Raw genomic sequence first — 6000 nt, 5'->3', positions numbered from 1 at the left:
GACATAACAGGTATATGTCCATAAAGTTTACAAAAAGCATGGTAAGACATGCTAAGGTCCTGCGATAGTGCAATACACTGTTAGCTACTGATGAGGCACTGGGTCTTATGTACACTACTATACAATGCTATACTATACAATCTACAGTTATACTATGTGTCCTTATGCTAGCTTGCTATATCCATCTGTTTACTCATGTCCTGGACTCTGGGGAGAACCTAATGGGATAGTTCGGATTGTATTATTTTTTTAACATAGGTTCAATATTTGTCAGCAGTGTAATTGATGCAACTAATAGATCAGAGAAAAGGCAAACTGAATATGACTTCAATATTCAAGTGAACATGATACATGACACCTAATTTAATGTGGAACCAGAACATACTTACAATAAAATAAGTATGCCTATACCCCCCTAATTTGCCCCTATAGTTTTACATAATTAAATTAGATCTGTGTTTTGCAATTTGAGGAAAGAAAGTCATGGGTAAAACTGTTGTAGAATGTAAACAGTCAGAGGCTAATTGCTTTCACATGAACATTTCATTTTGGAAAGACTTCAGTTCCTGACTTTGGTTCTCAACCTTTGTCATGTCAAGCACCTACAGTTCATTCAAATTAGACTGTGGACCTTCATTTGATCAAATATATCTCAGTCACCCATATTTCATAACATAGAAATAAAGAATTCCAGAACGGTTTATAGTCTACTGTAGGTTGTGATATGTGATATGACTAGCCCAAGGTAGGACTTATAAGTGTACTGGACATGCAAGGCATCTATGAGGGCCGACGTTCCACTCTACTGGTTAAAATTGCTGACTCGTGAGTTGTACGTTCGTTGATAAAGAACAATAATGTCCACAGCCGCTCCAGTGTAAAACAAAGATATCCAAATGGTTTATTTCTCTTCCACAGCGAAGTCTTTCTTTACAGAAGTGGTCCTAAATCTATTTTCCTAAATATTGACGTCACTACTACAAGGTAAGAAAACTGTATTTTCCCAGTCTCCAAAATCACCGCCGACTGGACACATGAAAATTCCTCCACACTGGAAAGCCGTAAATCCACTTGCTGGCTCTTTCCACAGCAAACCGGAAGGGAATTGGCACCTTGGTTGAGAAATGCAGGCTTCAGTTTTGGTTGTTGAGTCCATCCGTTCAGTCCTGTTCAGTCCTTGGCTACACACACAGAATGTTCGGTTATGACATCATACCATACGGTGACGTTCTATCATGACGTCATACTGTGACATCACCAATGTTCTAGAATGTTCTATGTTCTAGAATGTTTGGCTATGACATCACCAGAAATTTTCTATAATGCTCTAGAATGTTCGGCTATGACATCACCACAAATGTTCTAGAATGTTCTATGTCTATAATGTACTATTATGACAAATACGACGGTTCAATGACTTTATCTAAATCCAATCAATATTAAACATTCATATAATACAATAACCTAAATATATAGCTTTGGCTCCTACAGCATCTTACAGAATAACAACGGGAAAAAAACATGAATCCCTAAAGGAAAAGAAAAACACATGGATTCGCTACTTGTAGGCACTGGAAATCTAAAGGGCGTTATTCCAGCACCATGGACAGTATTGTTTATTGTTTATTGTTTAAAAGGATCCCCATTAGCTGTCACCTAAGTGGCGAGCTAGTCTTCCTGGGGTCCACATAGAAAGACAACAGAAAACACAAAACATAACAACATGAGATACATATGACAATCACAATTAACAATGATAATCTAAAAACAGTAAAACATTGTAGACATCATTATCAACATCAGAATATTTTGCTCACATATTTAAGTAGTGCATTCTCAGGTGGTATTTGAAAGACACGTTACTATTCAATTTACTTATGTTCAGTGGGCAGTTATTCCAATGATTGATGGCACGATAAACAACAGTCCTCTTTAAAGCATTTGATTTTGGACGTGGTAACATAATCTGTCCATCATCAGCTGACATAGTAAAATAAGAATGAACCTGACTGCATCTGACAATTTGTTTGTATAAGAAAACAGGTTGAGACGAAAAGACAGTGTTCCTGAAAAATTTAACTGTGTTGAAAACCAGCCTATTCTCTACCGTCAACCATGAGAGTTGCCGGTGCATAGTGATGGTATTTGTTCTCATGGAACAATGTAAAACTAACCTTGCAGCTCTGTTCTGGGCAGTTTGCAATTTCTTTAGTTGACCTTTGGATGCAGAGGACCATACTGGTGCACAATAATCTAGGTGACATAAAATTAAAGATTTCGCCACCTGTCCCACAATATATGTAGGGACATAAGAAAGACATTTCCTCACCATGGAGATACCATGCATCTTCTTCACTATGGTATCAATGTGTTCTGCCCATGACAGCTGGCTATCAATTATTATGCCCAGTAATTTTACTTTATTTACCTGTTCTCTGGGTTCGTCAGACACGTTCAAACTAATTTTTGGTATTGATGACAATTTATGACTCGAACCCAAGATAATTGATTTGGTCTTTGAGATGTTTAGTACCAACTTATTCCGTTTTATCCAATCAAACACCATATTTAACTCAGCTGATAAAACATTGTCCAGTTCACTGACAGTTTTTGCAGCATAGTACAATGTGGAATCATCAGCATACATTTGTACAGTTGCTTTACACAGAACTGATGGTAAGTCGTTTGTGAAGATGGCGTATAGGAGTGGTCCTAGGCAGCTCCCTTGCGGGAGCTGCGGGACCCCGCAGTACCGGACCACTGACGAAACCATTTTGGAAATGGGGAAAGCATGCAGGCTCAACCAAAATGGACCCCAGACAAGACTCTGAAGTCTGAAGCAAAAATAATGATAGTTCGGATTGTATTTACTTTTAAAAATAGGGTACACTTCTTGTCAGCAGTGTAATCGATACAACTATTAGATCAGAGGAAAGACCAATCTGAATATATTATGACTACAATATTAGGTTGTGCAGTCATGGATGATTAGATTATAGTTACTTCGTGATAAACTGTGGTCAAATGGTCGTCAACATTTCACCTACAAATTCCATGTGGAATTAAAACTCTTAAAATAAGGAAACAGCACTCGTTCATGATCTTTGAGGTGGCTCTTGAAAGAGCCTTTAGGGCAGTCGTGCCCAACCAGTCGATCGCGATCGACCGGTAGATCGCGCGCTGGTTTCAAGTAGACCGTGAGATTATTTTGGAAAATCATTTAATTTTATTTGATTTGGAGGGGAGGACAACACACGTTCGAGCAGTCCTGTGTATAACAGGCAGCCTGAGCCAATCGATACCGTCTACATTCCGGACAGCGAGCTTCACCCATAGGGATGCAAATTGATGCCTTTGTTTTCATGGAGTGGCATGAGTGGGGGTCGGGCCCATCACCTGGCAGGTACAGTATAAACATGGCTCTGAGACCAGCCTTGAGTCACTCGAAACTGCAAGATGAATGAAACACCACCAGCTAAAAAGTGGTTCATTCAGAGGATGCTACTTTTCAACAACGCAAGCAAGACTTCACTGCCGCCAGAGCCAGGACCCTCCGACGAGCTGCCGGCGGCAGGAGCAGCTCCAACACCGCCTCCGACGAGCTGCCGGCGCCGGCGCCAGGGAGCTGCTCCAACGCCGCCTCCGACGAGCTGCCACCGTCAGGAGTCAAATTATGGCAAGGGGTAAGATTTTGGCACCACACCTGGCGCCGCCAGGGAGCAGCTCCAACGCCGCCTCCGACAAGCTGCCGCCGCCAGGAGCAGCTCCAACGCCACCTCCGACGAGCTGCCGGATAGCACCAGCGTCAGCGCCGCAAGCAGAACCGGAGCAGCCAAAAGACCAAAAACATATAATTTCCATGAAGAGTGGGAAGAGGCTTACTTTTTTGTTTATTTCAACGCAAAATCAGTCTGTCTGATTTGCAAACAAACCGTGGCTGTGCCGAAAAAGGGTAATTTGGAGCGGCATTATACAACGATGCACAAGAAACACTGCGCGCAACTTTCCTCACATGCAAGCAGAACTTCAACGTCAGGGTGAGGACACCGCACAGTTTGATTGCACACATTATGAGGAGCAAGTTCAAAGCATCTTGTCAGAGTTTGATAAGCGTTTCACAGACTTTTCAATACTTGAACCTGTTGCAAGCTACATGTGTTTTCCATTTGGAACTGTAGATGTGGATGACATCACATCCAAAGTGGCCACACTGTTTAATCTGAACAGCCATGCTGTGGAGAACGAGATCCTCACACTTCAAACTGACATTGAGATTAAAGCCAGGGCAACACAAGGGATGAATGCAGAGAAGTACGAGAAGTACCCCAACCTCAGGAGATGTGCCATGAACTTAACAGCATTTTTTGGATCAACCTACCTGTGTGAGTCTGCTTTCTCTCACATGAAGAGATCATCAAGTCCAAGTACAGAACCACATTGACAGATGACCATCTTGTGGACTGCCTGAGGCTTGCAACCAGCTCCTACAACCCAGACTTTGAAAAACTAGCTACCTCTTCCCAGTGCCAGCGTTCTCACTAAGGTAGAGACATTTAAAAAAAAAAAAGGATAAAGGAGAACTATCAGTGACTGTTGACAGACCTTTTTGTGGAATTGTTTTTTGATTGTATTCCATTTTGCAATGTGACAGCTCTGTTTACACATCATTCCTATTCCCTTTTAATTGTACATATATATTTTTTTGATTGTATTGTTCCACTTTTGCTTTGGCAATGTAAACACATGTTTTCTCATGCCCATTGAACTGAGTGTGTGTGTGTTGTTTGTCAGTGTGTATGCAGAGTGTGAAATAAACGTGAGAAGTTACAGTTACAGTCTTGTCATTCTTGTAATTCCTACACTACACTGTTACAATGATATATAAAATAGCATATTATATTATATACCCATTCAATATGCACATGACAGAAAATATTATATGCCATATAATATTTTCTGTCATGTGCATATTGAATGGGTAATACTATTACTACTAATACTAGCCTTATGCACCTTATGACACTGTGAATATATTTTTCAGTTAGTTAGAATCTAACTAACTGAAAAATATATTCACAGTATTCACAGTGTCATAAGGTGCATAAGGCTAGTATTAGTAGTAATAGTATTACCCATTCAATATGCACATGACAGAAAATATTATATGCCATATAATATTTTCTGTCATGTGCATATTGAATGGGTAATACTATTACTACTAATACTAGCCTTATGCACCTTATGACACTGAATATATTTTTCAGTTAGTTAGATAGTCAATTATATTGACCTATTTGTTTACACTGCTTGTGTTGTTTTTACTACCTGTACCCCCTTCCCCCATGCTGCTATTATGCCTGAATTTCCCCAAGGGGATCAATAAAGGAATATCTTATCTTATCTTAGCCGAGAGTAGGACACATTTGGGCTGGTAGCTCTCGGCTAGGTGGCAAATTAAAAAGTAGATCTTGGTTCAAAAAAGGTTGGGCACCCCTGCTTTAGGGGAACAACTAGTCAACAGGTTGATCTAAGCGCGCTCTCCACGGATGCGGCAGGCCAGCTGGATGTCTTTGGGCATGATGGTCACCCTCTTGGCGTGGATGGCGCACATGTTGGTGTCCTCAAACAGACCGACCAGGTAAGCCTCACTGGCCTCCTGAAGAGCCATGACAGCAGAGCTCTGGAAGCGCAGGTCGGTCTTGAAGTCCTGGGCGATTTCTCTGACCAGGTGCTGGAAAGGCAACTTGCGGATGAGCAACTCGGTGGACTTCTGGTAACGACGGATCTCTCTCAGCCCCACGGTACCGGGCCTGTAACGATGTGGCTTCTTCACGCCGCCAGTAGCCGGTGCGCTCTTACGGGCAGCCTTGGTGGCGAGCTGCTTCCTTGGCGCTTTTTGCCACCGGTGGACTTACGAGCGGTCTGCTTAGTTCTTGCCATTACGAGAAACTATCTTTTCTTCTTCAATCGAATAAGAATAATACGCTGCTGTGCTGAAAC

This window comes from Notolepis coatsorum (assembly GCF_963971535.1).
Source record: "Notolepis coatsorum genome assembly, chromosome: 1".
Classification (NCBI taxonomy): Eukaryota; Metazoa; Chordata; class Actinopteri; order Aulopiformes; family Paralepididae; genus Notolepis; species Notolepis coatsorum.
This window is presented reverse-complemented; position numbering follows the sequence as displayed.